The 16,379-nt window shown below is 36.2% G+C and overlaps 1 protein-coding gene across 16 annotated transcripts in view; it reads right to left on the reverse strand.

Annotated features, from left to right (window-relative positions):
- MAPK10 (mitogen-activated protein kinase 10) overlaps positions 1 to 16,379 on the reverse strand; it is a 719,417-nt gene that overhangs the window by 382,612 nt on the left and 320,426 nt on the right. For 6 of the 16 annotated variants that reach the window (XM_037830188.1, XM_037830184.1, XM_037830182.1 and 3 more), the window contains one exon: positions 6,332 to 6,452. The gene's annotated coding sequence lies outside the window, so the exon portion shown is untranslated. Of the gene's footprint in view, positions 1 to 6,331; positions 6,453 to 9,830; positions 9,850 to 9,955; positions 10,205 to 11,286; positions 11,597 to 16,379 lie in introns of those variants that run through there. The other 10 variants (XM_037830195.1, XM_037830193.1, XM_037830181.1 and 7 more) reach the window with 7 other exon arrangements.

Genomic DNA, 16,379 nt, shown 5'->3' on the forward strand with positions numbered 1-16,379 from the left:
ACTTTAATCAATCTTTTTTTTTTTTTGAGGGAGGGCATACAATATCTTTAAAACTCAATAAGCTAAATTCCAAAGCAGAATTATGTTGATTCTTAAGGCATACATTATTTTCTAAATTTTATCTACTCTCAAATTAGAAAGAGCTTGCAAGTTCACCTTAAGGATTTAAAGCACCTAAAAACCACCCCCACCCTCCAAAATTACAAATAAAAAGAAAATTTTCAAACATACGTAATTTCTGGTGTCCAAACTATAAATAATAAATTACCATATATAAGGAATCCTGTTAAACTGTAGACTAAATTTTCCAACAAGCCCTAATCTGAAAAGGCTTCTTAGGTTAATCAAATTTTCATTAATATCTTATATTCTCATTCCATACCAGTTCCTCTGATACTGGTTATCAGAATACAGAGAATTCTCTATCAAGAAACTGAGAGATGCTAAAATTTATGCTGACTCACTCTTCAAATAAGCTCCAGGAAAACCCCAAATTCTAAAGAAATGTATACACTGAGTATATTTTCCTGATCTGGCATGAAATTACTTGGAAATTTTCAGAATGACAGCCTGGAATCCATCTTCCTAAGTGATAAAGGCTCAGGTTCCACCAATCAATGAAGAGTGTTTAAAATCTTATATGATACTAAGGCTACTTACACTGTTTTTACTAGGGCTACACAGTCCTAAGGACTTAGCTTCCCATCTTGGTAATTATTGCAGCCATTGATAAGCAAGCCATTGAGATGCAAGACCCCATAATGACAAATTTTTGAATATTCTCTTATTCATCTCATTTTTTAAGGTATTTGGTTCCACAAATCTATTATGGTCATTTCTGTCCCTGTAACTTTGATTATGTTATCACCTTTCCTTGAAATTCCTGTTCTTACCCTTACCTGGAATTCAAAACATAACCATGTTAAGTCTCCTTTCAAGTCCAACTTTCACCTTTATTACTGACAGGGATACAACATAGTGATAAAAGAGCATGAGCTCCAGTCAGACACTCTGGGTTCCAAGCCCAGTTCTACCACCACTAGCTGCATGACCTGGGGCATTTTATAAAACCTTCTGTGCCTCAGTTTCATCATTTGTAAAACAGAAATGCCCAGTAGGATTGCAGTCAGGATTAAATGAATTAGAGCATGCTAAGCACTTTGAACAGTGCCTGGTTGAAGCAGTCACACAATAAATGTTAGCTACCATTATAATTCTTTATTATAACCCTCATTCTCCCTGCACTTCTCTGAACAACTATAGACTTATAAGTCATGAAGACCTTAGACCTTAGAAGTCATTTACTTCATTCTCCCATGAAAAGTAGTATCATCTCTAAAAAGTTCTTAATATTTGTTCATCCATCTTCCCCTTCAATATTTGCAGTGATGAAAAGTTACCTACTTTTCAAAAACACAGGCATATAGACAGCTCTAATAATAAGAACATTCTTCTACATATGGTACCCACTCTCACCTTACTGGTCTCTTAATTCTCTGCACTAGGCAACTTTGAAACAGGTATGCATCCTCTTTCACATGACAGCCCTTCAAATATTTGAAAGAATTGGTTTCTCTCTCCCTCCCTCCCTCTCTCTCTCTCTCTCTCTCTCTCTCTCTCTCTCTGTCTGTCTCTCTCCCTCCCTCTCCCTCTCTTTCCCTCTCCCTCTCCCTTCCTCTCCCTCTCCCTTCCTCTCCCTCTCTCTCTCCCTTTCCCCCTTACTGATATTCTCCAGATAAAACACTGTAATTTCTCTTGATTACCCATCACTAGATATATTTCCTACATCATCATCACCCTGATCACCATCTTCAGGACCCAATTCATTTTGTGAATGTCCTTCCTAATACAGGGCACCAAAAACCACACACAACATTCCAAAAAGTCTCTGGCTTCTAAAAAGGATAGTAGGACAGTTTGTTTAGAAAAGTAAACCAAATTTTGACAAAGTTTGTTCAACAACAAAAAAAAACATTGTTTTAAATGAAAAAGTAAGGTGACCATTGCTTCTGAGGGATTTGATAAACAATAATATTATTTATCACTGAACACATTTGGATAACATTATAGAATTTCTTCCAAGCTGCTTCCCAGATTATAAACAGAGATATAATTTTTGGTGCCTTTTGACAGTTTAATTTTTTCTCTGCACATGTCTCTTTGGCTATATTTTTCTCTCCTGTGCTTTCTTTTTCCTGCTTGTTTCTCTCTGTATCTGTATCTCTTCCTTTCTCTTCCTTCTTTCATCAATCATTCAACAAACATTTATCCTGTGCGTTCCAAGTATAAGGCACTGTGCCAGGCATGGGAAATTCAAAGATAAATAGATCTGGCTCAAATTACTCACCACCTGAGGCGAGGAGGCAGACAATGAGCACACAGATAAAAAAGCACTGCTGTAATGCAGTGAGGTAGATATGAACTCGCTACTGTGAGAGCACCAAGAGGAATACCTAATAGAAAGGGTCAGGAAAGTTTTTCAGAAGGAGGTAACACCTGATGAAATCTAAAGTGAGTCTAAGCAGTACTTCTCAAATTTTAATCCGAAAAATAAATTACCTGGGAGCCTTGTTTAAAAGATTCTGATTCAGAAGATCTGCGTGAGACCTGAGATGTTGCACTTCTATCAAGCAAATGATGCTCATACTGCTGGTCACTGGACCATTTTTTGAGTAGCAAAGATCTCAAAGGATGACTAAGCACTAAGGAAAGAATGGACGGGGTAAAGCACAGACAGTATAGGCTTGTGTGAAATAAATCAGAGCAGTAAGAAGTACCCGAGTAAGTGTGAAGAAACTGATGCAAGAAATCTGAGATCATTAGAGCCTAAACTGGGAATGGACGGGAGAATGGTATATGTCAAGGAAATCGGCATTTACTGTACAGATGATGGAGCATATCAAAGAGTGTTTAAGCAGAGCAGTCGCATAATAACAAGTTCAAATCAGATTTTTAAATCTTTTGGCTCCATCAGTAGAGCCAAGAACAGGAGGATAACATGCTAGGCTACTTTAAACAAACCTGATAAAGATGATGATAAGGGCTTCAATTGTGAATGTGACAATAGATTTAAATCAAAGGGAACTGACTTAAGAAATGTTTAGGAGATAAAATCAGTTAAGTGCATTTCTCTTATTAATTTAAAAATCAGGCAAGTTGTTTATTTCTTTGCATTTTGTGCACGCCTGGTATCTATTCTTAATCTGGCAGTTAATAACATGTGATCTTGAACAAGCCACTTACTCTCTTTTAGCACCAGTTTCCACATCTTAAAACAGTGAAGAGGTGACCCAAATGAATCATGCGGTCTCTTTAAATCTTAAAGTTTATGGTCTCATGAACTAAATTAATCTCTTATTGAATCATAGAATCATAAAATGTATTTTGAAGGCCCACCTCAATGCCTGGAATATAAATATACATTGTAAGACTAAAGTTGAATCTACCTAATCAATAAGTATTAAAAGGTGAGACTTCAAATCCTCCCTTTCCTCCACCTACCACATTCATTACCAAATGCAGTTGCTTTGTACATACGCCCTACCAGCAATTCCTTCATCTCTGCCCTTATTGTATCTTACTTGATTACTGCAATAGTATCTTAAATATTCTCTCTGGCTCCAATATAATCTGCTTTCAGACACTATACCAGAAACTGAAGAACTCTGGATCAGAATGACCTGGGCTTAAATGCTAAGTCCACTGTTTCTTAGCTGTGTGAATGGTTATTTAACCTCTCTAAATCTCAGTTTTCTTATCTAGAAATCATAGGGGTGTTAGGATTAAATGTTGTAAAATCCTTAGCACAGCGCCTATTACACAGTAAGAACTCAATAAATGCTAGTTATTATTCTGAAAGACAATTCTCATAAATACTTGAGCAGGCACTTCACAAAAGAGGAAAATCAAATATCCAATTAAAAAAAAATGAAAAGATGTTTTCCCTTATTAGTAATCAACAAAATGCAAATTAAAACTCCCGTGAACACAATTACATACCCCCTTGATTGGCAAAATTAAAGAACTTGTAATTCAAGCGTTGGTGAGGATGTGGACTTTCTCATATCCTGTTAGTGGGAGCATAAATTGATGCAACCAATTGGGAAAACATTTTGGCGTTATTTAGGAAAATTGAAGGTGCACATGCACCAAAGCTGAGCAATTCCTTTCCTTAATATTTATCATATAAAAGCCCTTGCACATGTGTTCTAGGATCTCTGAGCAAGAATGTTTATATTAGCATAAAAAGTAACATAAAAACAAGACAAATGTCCATCGATAGTAGAAAGGGGAAGCAAAATTTGGTATATTTATAGCATAAAATGCTATATAAATATTTAAATGAATAAACTACATTCACAATCCATGCATCAGCATGGAACAATCTCACACACAATAATTAGCAAAATAATCAGGTGATTAAGAATATATATCCTATGATTACAATGACATGGAGTCACTCAGACAAAATTAAGCTTTATTGTTTAGAGAGAAATACATACATAGATGGAAAACCTACAAAGAAAAGCAAGGGAATGAGTATAACAAGGGATAGTGATAGTGGTTACCTCTAGTGGGAAAGGAAAAGGATATGATCTGAAAAGGGCACACAGGGGCTTATGAGAAATATACTTCTTAACATGAGTAGTGGTTATATGAAGTACAATTATTCTTTAAATTGTACATATTTATTTTATACACTCTTCTATGATATATTTCACAATTAAAAAATAAATCTGATTATGATATTCCCTTACATAAAATATCACAATAACTCTTCACTTTGGAATAAAATCTAAATTCCTTAACTTTGTCTAAGAGAGCCTTCTTGATATTTCTCCCATACTCCTCTTCAGTTTCATCTTTGCCAACCCCAAATATGTTCCAACCATTCTACATGATATGTAGTGGCTCGAAATAATCATGCTTTATCAAGCCCCTGGCCACTGATGAATGCTCCCCTTCTGCATTGATTCTTCTCTTCCTCTAGGTAATCTCTTACTGTCCTTAAGACTCAGCTAAATATCACTTCTTCTGAGAAGTCTTCCTTGACAAATCCCAACCTTCCTCTCTAGTTAGATTCTTCTATTCTGTGCTTATTTTCACACCCTATGTCTAGGCATTTAATAGCACTTTATAAGTACCACAGTCTTAATAATATACCCATACACACACCCCTTTTAATACCACACTTTATTATAAGTACCACATTCTTTAGACAGAAAGCTCCATTAAGTCAAGGACTGTGTCTTTCATGTATCCCTAGAGCTAAACATGATATCTACATCACAGACTCAATTAATGTTTGCTTAATAAATAAATATTTAAGATGGTGACAACATAATAAAAATAATAAATTTTAAATATAATAAAAATTATTTTTTATACAGGACTAAGAGTGACATAACACAAAACACTCAGTTCAACAATATAAAATTGCCTTTACGTTAAGTCAAAAGTAGTTTATTATTGGCAATTACATAAGATTCACCCTTTCATAACAAGTATTTTGATTAAGCAAAGTATAGTAATGATGAATGCCATATCTGCTTTCTCAATATAATTGTAGGAAGATTGTAACAAAAATCATGATGTGAAATAACTATAAGATTAATTTCATCAGTCTTCTGCAGTTACAGGCCATACATTAACTCACAGAGCAGCCTACCGACCCAGTTATATAAGCCACTAGACAAACGAGAGATACAGCTCACTCGTTCAGAACATCTCCTGGAGTCTTACAGCACCCCGTCATACGCAATTTCTCAAAGATGTTATTTGACTGATTATGACTTGTTCATCTCTGCTGGAGTCTATTGATTATTGACTTCTGTGGCTAGAAAGCATCAAATATTTGATAAAAAAGATATTCTGCTTGTGTGTGCTGATATTTTCACAAAATAATAATTTTAAAAAATTTTCAACTAAGCAGGGCAAATGGATCTATTTTTAACATTGTTTTTATTAAGCAAAATGGCTTGTAGGGTAAAATTTCCATAAAGCGAGCTTAAAAACCACTTAAAAACACTGCCACCCAACTATTACCCAGCCACATGAAATTGTTAATTACAGCCGTCTTACATAGTCTGTGGTGGTAGCAACATGGTTACACATTGCACCCTTGCATCTTAAGACCTCATACTACTGTATGTGCTGTTATTAGTACCACACTATCAATTAAACATCCTGTCCTATTGATTTTCATTTCCTTAGTTGACAGTACTCGGAACAGCATTTCTTCAGAACCATGCACTAAGACACATGCAACATTTAAATTGGTTATACAGATGATATGTTTCCCACTAAGAAACTTTTAAAATTTTCAACTCACCACTGCTTGTATGGTTTCTCATCTAAAGGAAAAGGAAATGGGTCTAGTTCAACAGCTTCTTGCATGAGTTGCCATAAGGAAGATCTGAGATGGTCCTGCTGTTGGTGTTTCTCACACTAGCCTAAAACAAAAGCCAGAAGACACATCATGAGTTTTGTTTTAAGATTTAAAAGGGAATTTCACCTGCATTGAGAAAACCAAAAAACTGAAATCAAAGAAAATTAGCAGCAGTGGGTGGGAGATAAAACATCTCAAGATAGTTAACTCTGTTAAGAATTTATCGTAAGCATAAGAACTTACCTGTTATCAGTAACCAACAGCTGGATATTTTTAAATCTGAACATAAACCCAATTAATAATTGTTATTTTCATTGATATGTATTTGGTTTTGTGATATAAGGCACCCCATTATGCCTCAATGGGACAGCTCCAATGTTAATATGGTTCTTCACATATTCTGTTTTTCATAAGAGATTTCATTAGAACAATGGGTTACATAGTTACCCATAAAAGTAGGAGAAAGGAAAAGGAGGAGGAGAAATTTGAAAACCTCTGAAGTATGTAGAATAAAGTAAAGCAAAGTTGAAGCTGGTCTGAAACTTGAAAGAGACCTGTATTTATGATCCTCCATAATCTCATCTAGTTCCACGTTTACTTTTTCAACCTTATCACTTGTTACTTCCCAACACTATACTGGACAAGATTCTCCAAGACTGCCAGTTTCCAATGTTCAACTCATTGTCAAACCACAAGTTCTGGAAAGTACGGTTTAGAAAGCATGGTCACCATATCCAAAATAAGCACCCTCTCTGTCCCCAAGTAAGAGACTCTTTCTTGGCCAGATGCTTACAAGTGCTGCCAGGCAAATCTTCCCCAGCACCCTCCCACCCCAATCATCCCAATGTGGCTACAGTCTCACCTACCACCATTCAGAGGAGGTGAATTCTGTCTTCTCTGAATTATTATTGTACTTATTGTCAAACCACTATTATGGACCCTTAATCACATACCACTTTCATTTTTATTTAAATATTTTCTATATACCTTGTCTTCCCAGATGACAAGTTCCCAATGGTAGGAATTTGCGTTGCAGTTTCTCAATCTCTTTCCCACAGCACTTAGCAGAGACCTCTGTGCATGGGAGATATTCATTCAACTAATACTTATTGTGTCTCCACTTTGTGGCAGACAGACACACCAGTTACTGTCCAAAATTATGATTTAATAGAAGATACAGGTAACTAAGTAGACAACATATTGTGTAATAAGAGCTGTGATACTGAAGAAACATTGCCAAATAAACAGATCCAAGAGCTTTATTCATTATCAATACTTTCATATCCTATTTCCAGTGAATGAGAAGGAGACAACGGCTTTAAGAAAACCATTTTTCAGGAAGCACACAGAGCTCCCAGGCAGGTTAACATCTACAAACCAGGAGGTAGTTTTACTTCTAAGAAAACAAGTCACTAAGATGAATTTCTAGTACTTTTAAGTCACTGCTGTTTTCTTCTGCTTCTCATCACAAAAATCTAGCAAAAATACTGTGTATTACTGTGCAGGCCACTCTGTAGGGGAGCTTTGCCTTAAACCAACACATTACACAGGGTTTAAGAGCAACTATGGTTAAGATTGCTTCTAAGGAGTCTTCAGCCACGTTTTTTCCATTAAAGCTTTAATTTCCATTACTAGAGCACTATTATATAAACTGATGACTTTTATATCTCAAAGTCAACAGGGATAAGAACAGGAGAAAGGTCATAGTGAATTGTTTATGGATCCAAATGTCAATTAAACTAAAAAGCTATACCAAAAATAAGTGTAAGTGTGAGTCTATTTTCAAACCCAAAATGTTTCTTTCAATTTAGGGATTTTCAATATCACTTGAGATATCCATGTTGAGTTTCTACCAAGATTCACAATAAGAAATGAAGCCTCCCTACATTAAATACAAAAAAAAAGTAGCCAAAACATACAGATTTTTCATTTTCCCCTTTGCCTTGATTTGCTCAAAAGGTTAAAATTACTCAAACTGACAAATCTCTAGTAAAAACCTTATAACTTTGCTATGAAAATTTGTACAAAAAATAGGTAAATTTCTGAAATATGGGCTCCAATTCTAACTGCGTTTTTTCTCTTTCAAACAACCAATGTGCAGTATGATCTATTATCTGAATCAGCATCAAAGTCTCATCTCAGCCTTATGTAATGCAATAAATACATCTACAATGCTAAGAAACAAAAATGGATGTGTTCTTTACCAACAAGCATTTCCTTCCAATAGTCTACAGCCCGAACTTTTTCTAGAAGTCCTTGGTCTCACACAAACAAGGTATAATAGATGCATGTGTGCTGGGAAGAGAGAGCACTCAGCAAACTCTGGCAGCAATACAAACATTGTGCTCCATTCTTATGTCATTGCTGGACACCTTGGGGACTCTGTTTTGCACAAAGTGTTGCAATATCCCAACCAAAAAGCTCAAAACAGACTGTCAAGAGGAAATAGTAGGGGCAATGGAGAAAGAATTTTAAATGTCAATTTGTTTCCTTCTTATTCTATTTGAAGGAAGTCTCTTGGTTTGAGCCCATATCCTGATAAGCAAACTAGCAATATTCAATTTGCACACACTAATTCCACTGAAAGTCCTTTAGCTACAAATATGACCCAAAGCCAGATCTGAAGCAGGAAAGGAGAGCTTCTGCCCCAGATTTAACAAACAAGAAAACCCCCAATCTGTCTTTATCTTTCACCATTAATATAAAAAGACTTCGTAACCAAGCTAACATCCAAAGAAATAGATTGATTTACATGGTCACAATAAAACTTTAAAAATATATATGCCTTTACACATGGAAAGCTTTTTCAGATTACTTAGGTTAGGCAGATTCCTTTTGCTTATGCAATTCCTATAAGATATGACTAGGGAACCCTATGAATTTTCTGGCAAATTTAAAATATTCACATATATTATAGCATCCTTGATCAACTATCAATTCATTTTAACCTTGAAAAATGTTGACCACATACTAGGAAACCAGTAAATACTAATAGCTGCAGATATACCAGACATGACAACAAAAACAACGGTCAGTCCCCCTGGATATTCATAAACATCCCCTTCCTCTTCCGAACACACTCCTCCCACAGCAGATGCCGTTCGTGGGGTGAGCAAGCAAGAAGCTGGAGGCAGCTGATTTTTCTACTCTACATATTACTTTCTTACTGCTCCATCATCAGGAGTCTTTTTGCCGAAACTGCAAAGATTTTCTCAGAAAAGAAGCCCATCAAATTAAAGATATTTTGCAACAACAGGAGAGTGCTTGCAAATGAGGAAGCACCAAGACTCTTTAATATCTAAGGTCATACCATCATTTGTTTCTGATTTTCTAGTACCATTGTGGGGGAGAGAAAACTAGTTTGCTCCATGTGTTAAAATAAGCTAATCTAGTAATTTATGTCAATTTTAGGAGTGAGATAAGTAGATAGGGGAATACATACCACAAGCAACAAAACCGCTACATCCAAACTGCAGCACCTAAAATCCAATGGTTCTGAAGTAGAGTCGGATGCTTGTGAACTGATTCATGAGCATCACTGTCTACATTTACAACATATATACTCACCCAAGGTAGAAAATGCACAGAAGCTTCTCTGAGAGGAATAGTCATTCCTGCTACCATTTTAAATATGTTGATCAGCATTCTATGAGACTTTCCAGGGTCCAATGACCAGCAGATGAGTGATGGAGGGAGAAATTGGACTTCCGGCTGGCAGTCATGTATTTATACCCATTTGCCTTCAGTCTGAACTGTGTGACCTGTCCCATATGACTTAGCCTGCCTCTTTCTAGTTCTTTCATAAAAGTTAGTCAGCACAGGAGAAGCAAGCAGGGCTACTGTACAGACACTGTGACACTCTGCAGCAAAGGCAGTCCCTGTAAACAACCTTGTGATTGCTTCAGAGCAGACTGCCATGGCATATGCCATTCTTTTTCTATGGCTCAACTGTAGTTCCCTGGGAAGTAATCTCTTTGAGGGGGTAAAAAACAGAGACTCAGTCTTGATTTAAATTTCTGGGCAAAAAAAAGAAAAAGAAAAAAAGGAAATATATATAAAATTTTCTTAAAATATCTATTTCCTGATTTCCATATGTCAGGTCGATTCTGATAAACATTGCCATGCTTGTATTTAATGATATGTTTCTCTCCTTTTTCCACCAAAGGAGATCTGACATTTCTAGGAGACACTGTATCCCAGCACAGAATACCTGGGAACCTTGCCATTAAAAAAAAAAAAAAAAAAAAAAAAAAAAAAAAAATGCTGCCTGCCGTGACTAGGAGATCACTTTCTTAAAAGGACCCCTCACCTCTGTGACTGCAGTGTCAATTTTTCCTCCTGTTTCTAATCTGATCCCTGTTCTGTGTTCCTTTCCCCAGCACGAATTTAGCTTAGACTCTCTGTAAAAGTAATGACATTAGTTTTTACAGCCAAATATATATAAATACCCTTCCCTATTAAATGTCACAAAATATTTCAGTTAATGCATACTTAGAGATATTATTTTTTAATTTCCTATGGAACCCGTAGCATTTCTCAGATAGGGAACTGAGGTCGGCACTTCTGGCAAGCACAGACGTTTCATCTCTCTCTCTTCTTCTGTAGCCCTGCATTGGTCTAAGAACCCCTGGTCATAGCAAGAATGCTCCCTCCCCCCTCTGCCACCCTTCACTCCAAACAGAAAGGTTACAACACCCAGGTCCGGGGGAAGATGCTCCACACAGAGAGCGAGCCTGGAGGCTTCTTGCCTCAGAGGTAGTGCACTTCATTAACCTGCTTTCCACCCCATCCCCCCCCTCCCACCCCTCACTCTCCTGCCCCACCGGAAACAAATCAATAGACATCAACTCACCCTCCAAAAACAGGTCAGAACCCAAAAGGAGCGAAGAACCACCTACCATTCCGTGCCTGAGAACTACAATCGTGATCCAGCGGTGTTTGTCCCAGAAATCCTCCCTACTTGTTTTGCATTAACCACATTCCAAACTGTGATTAAGGAAGAGATTCTTTGGAGGTGGGGAGATTGTTTAAAATTAATGATGGACAGGTGATTTCCAAGGAAATCCAATCTTAAAGTCACTCAAAGCCCCTAGGAATTGAAGGGTGAGGAGAAAACATGAAAATTGTAAAAAGGAAAAAAGGAAAGAAAAAGGAAAGCATATAACAAGCACCATCCACCCCATAAAAATAAAGAGAAGGGGAGGTTTAAAAAAAAAAAAGAAGAGTGCCTTGCTGAATCACCCTCTTTCACTGCCTGGAAACCATTGTGCAGCGTGATGCTGCCTGTACCATTGTGGAACCTACCAGAGGAGACGGACAGAGGGCTTGGGGAATGGGGTTGCTATGGTAACGGAAAGGAGCACACGTGACGTCAAAGCCCGGAGAGGGCTAGGGAGGGGCGAGAGGGGGAAAGAGAAGGAGGAAAGTCTCTGTGCTGCTACGGCTACTGTATTTTCTGGAGAAGTGAGGACGAGGCAAAGGAGAAGGAACAGGGTTTGTTGGCAGCCAGTATCAGCAACTATGACATCAGGGAGCCAGTGTGCACAACCCAGAGAAACAATCCCCAGGATGCGATTCTGGTCTGAGGAACAAATATAGCAGACCAAAAACACCTTTGGAAATGCATTCGACCTGTTTCTCAACTACCTCAGGTTTCTGCAAACACCATGGTGAGAGACAAGGTACTATAATTACTCCAGAGAAGTAGTAAGCCTTTAAGTTTTTGCCCAGAGGTCATTTGTACTTGCACTATTCCTATTCTTCGGTTTCCTTGTTTCTCATTAAAAAAAAAATCCTAAGTAAATACCCACTAAACTGAAACACAACAAACTAATGCTTGGATTGCAATTTGAATGTAGGAAATATCCATAATTTGAGTTAACAAATCAGGGTTGTTGTTGTTTATTATTATTATAAAAGATAATTCTATGGAAAACAATATAATTGCATTATTGCTATTTGAGGGAAATATCTCAATTTAATTGATTTGCCCTGCTTTTGCCTGTTAGAGTATTTTTTAAGTCCCCATATAGTTTTAATATCCACAAATAATAATATCTTGGATTAAAAGTAGTTGATTACTTCCACTATTTTAAAAAATGAGTTTACCAAATTTTTTAACCTTTAAAAACTATTTTTATAAGAAAATTTTTCAATAATATTTTTGTCACATAGTATATAGAAGTATATAGAAGATGTGAAAGACTATTTTAATCCTCTAAATATTACTGAAATGGATAAATTGAGAATTAAATATAAATAGTAAAACCCACTCCAAAATCTAACAGCAAAATTGACATCTATCAGTAGAATCAACACCTAATAGAGGAAAATGATTGGGTTTAACCTATTCATGATTGCCGTTCTGCTTTCCCCCATTTCTGTAACAGAACTCTTATTTTCCCTTTGAGAGCTACCTCTGACTCCACTGATGGAACTGTCAATCACAGGGGTATCTCATTCCTCTTTGTAAAAAATAACTGTGTAACCCAGGCAGGACCAATAAGAATCTTTTTGTAGGGGAAACTGCCATAAGGACACTGAGAAAGAGACTTTCTGTTTATGATATCACTAGCTGTAAGATGATATAGTTTTAAAACTTTTGGAGACTATGTTTGCTACCATTTTAAGAAAAACCACCCAAAGATGAAATTAACCTAAAAGAAACTGGTAAGTCAAGAAGGAAGGAGACAGCCTTGATGGTATATTTTGAATGTCTTGTTCTCAACTTGCCAAAAATCAGTCCCATCCCTGGGACTTCTTATGTTACATAATCTAAACCAAATCCTTTTTCACTTAAACACCTTTGAGATAGGTTTCCATCTATTACAATTGAGTAGTCCTGACTCACATATATTTCTACATTATTTTTTGGTACTAGCACGCATATGTGAATAAGGAGATTCTTCCATGTGTCAACACAAAAAACATGCTAGAGATGTAAACTAGGCGGTGATTGTAGACACCGAAGCACGTTCTAAAAACTGTATGGGGCTACATCAGTTGTTGTTGTTGTCATCACTGTTGTTTTATTCAGGAAGTAATCTAAAAAAATAAAGGCTTGGATGAGCTTTTTTCTGATTCTAGTCAGTTGGACAAGTTTTTTGGATTTCTCTTTTGCTCAAAATTCAAGTTCAACAAGAATCTGTTGATTATTAACTTTTAGTCTTTTCAATGAGCCTACCTTTAGAGAAGTCTGCGTCTCACGCAAAATTTGCATTGATTAGCCAAACAACTTTGTAATAGAATGTAATTAACAACTGGCTTTTAAATTATTTTCTTCTAAGTTTGGATAATAAAAGTTAATATCCAATAACTGGGTATCAATGAAGAAAAAATGAACCTCAACTCTTACATCACATTGTAAACGTAAAAATTAATTTGATGATTCATATACCTAAACAAAAAAACTTAAATTTATATAGCTATTAGAATAAAATATAATGTTCAAAGGAAGAATATATTTCTGACCTTAGAGTATGCAAAGATTTCTAGGACATAGAAAACATTCACTGTAATAGAAAAAAGACATCATCAAAACTAAAAGCTTTCACTTATCCAGAATCACCATTAAGAAAATGAATAGACAAGCTACAGACTAGAAGATACTCTTGATACTCTTATCTGAAAAAAGGACTTCAATCTAGGGTATATAAAAATCTCCCACAACTCAATACTAATAAAAACAAACATTTTTTTAAGCAGGCAAAAGACTTAAACAGATGCTTAGCAAAGGAAAATTTATAAATGGTTGATAAGTATGTGAAAAAATATTTAACATTATCAGTCATCAGAGAAATGCAACTTAAAATCACAATGAAATACCATTTCACACCACCAAAATGGCTAAAGTTAAAGACTGTCTACATCAAATATTGGCAAAGGTGGAGCAACCAGAACTCTCCTACATTACTGGTGGCTATGTAAAATGATAAAAACTATTTTGAGGTAAGTTTTATAATGATAAAACATTATATAGAGTAGAAGAGCAAGACAAAAATGAGCACATACTATATAAATTCATTTGTATGAATTTCTAGAACAAACAAAATTAATCTATGGTGATGGAAATCAGAACCATGGTTGCTTGGGGGGAGGCAGACAGTTGAGGACTGGGCTGGGGCTAGAGGAAACTTTATGGAATCCTGAAAAGATTCTACTACTTGATAGGAGCATAAGTTATTACCTGAGTGTACGTAGTTGTCAAAACTCCTCAAAGTATAACTCTCAAGAACTGACCATTTCACTGTATATAAATTAAATCTCCTTTAAAAATATTTTAAGTCAATTTCTAAGGAAAAAAAAAAAACTACCGAATGAGCCAGTAAGTCAGAATACATGCAAATCTGGTCTCACACCCTGAATCTTAATTTTTCACCACTAGCAGACCCAGAAATAGGAAAAGCTGGATTCAGGGTGGTCAGGAGCTTAAGAGACCCAACAGTCTGAGAGATGAGACAGACAATTGATGGAGATTTGCATAACAAACAAGAGGTGAGAATTCAAACATAAAATATATATACATATGTATCATCTCCAGAGAAGTCTGATGATAGGAAGACTACTAGTTTCAGCTGAAGGGACAATAATTCAGTGTTCAGATTACAGTCTCTGAAGGAAATGGAGGTGGTGAAGAACTGATTTTCCAAACAGTAAATGGCAACAGATTCAGTGATATAGGAGCACAGAGGAAGAGAGTCAATACAATTGGAGCACCAAGTAAGGACTCAGTTTCTGAATCCATCTCTCAAGTGTATTCATGGGTCTTGCAGTAAATCCATCTACTACCCTAAGGTCCCTTGTCAAAATTGGTAAGATGACCAATGCGTCCCCATTTGCTCAGGACTTTCCAGGTTTTAGCACTGAAAATCCCACATCTCAGGAAATTCTTCAGCCTCAAGCAAAGGTTGGCTGCCTTACCCCAGAGCCTAGAAAGAAGTTGAACTCTTACATGATAGTTAAGAGGTTCCAGCTGTGAAGGAAAGATAATTGCAAAAGAAAGAAGAGTTCTTTATAACAATGATGACACTACAGAAGAGCAATGCCTAGCCAGACTTTTGACAATTAGATTATTACACAAAGAACCAGGATGGCAACAAGAGGATGCAAAAGGTTAGATAAAAACAAGCAAACTTATAAAAGCAAAACCAGTACAAGTTGGTGAGGGATTAAATATGAGGGGCATGGAGAGGGTCAATGCTGACCCTTTCGGTACTGTGCCCACTATCATTTCACAGGTTTATAGTAATGTCTTCCCCCAGAGGGTCAGTCATGTATGTTTCACGATGCTATTACAACAAAGCATTTCCCCAACTTGGGGGATACTTGTTCTTTGCAAAATTATTCCTTGTTTCAGAAGTTTCAGAAATGCTGCATACAGTGTCTCCTTTTGGGAAACATATTGAACATTAGTAAATTAAAGACAATGAGAAGCCCTGAGGTACAGAAACCTATTTATAATTCTCAAAATTATTTCTCAAATATGGTTTTTAATTAATGCCTTTCCTCATTCTGATTGGATAGGAAACATAGGACCAATAGATTACCATGGCCGTAATGATCTCCGGTGGAGTGAATTGAAAACACAAAGTGTTCCTAATAAGAGTAAACTTAGGAAACTGTCAGTGTCCCAGAAAAAGAAAGGGTCTACTTCTGCCCTCATTTTTAATTTTCTTCTTTCTTAGGAGTCAATTTCACATTCAGAAAAATATCATGTTCACATCAAAAGAAAGTCGATAAAACTGGTCTCCTGCAAGTTTTCCCCAGTGATCAGAAAATGCAGAAAATGTATTCTGAACCAACTTTTATTATGCTTATAAAAGCATTGATTTTTTTGACTGGGAACTCCCATAAAGAGCCAAATTATGTTCCTTGTGGTTAAGCATACTTTGATTCTAAATGCAAAATACCTGCCTCAATGAAATAATAGTTGCACACAGCTTTTCAGTATCCTGGAAGCCTTTTTTGAAAGTCTGAATTTAGTTCACAAATA

This window comes from Choloepus didactylus, chromosome 3, assembly GCF_015220235.1.
Source record: "Choloepus didactylus isolate mChoDid1 chromosome 3, mChoDid1.pri, whole genome shotgun sequence".
In the NCBI taxonomy this organism is placed as follows: Eukaryota; Metazoa; Chordata; class Mammalia; order Pilosa; family Megalonychidae; genus Choloepus; species Choloepus didactylus.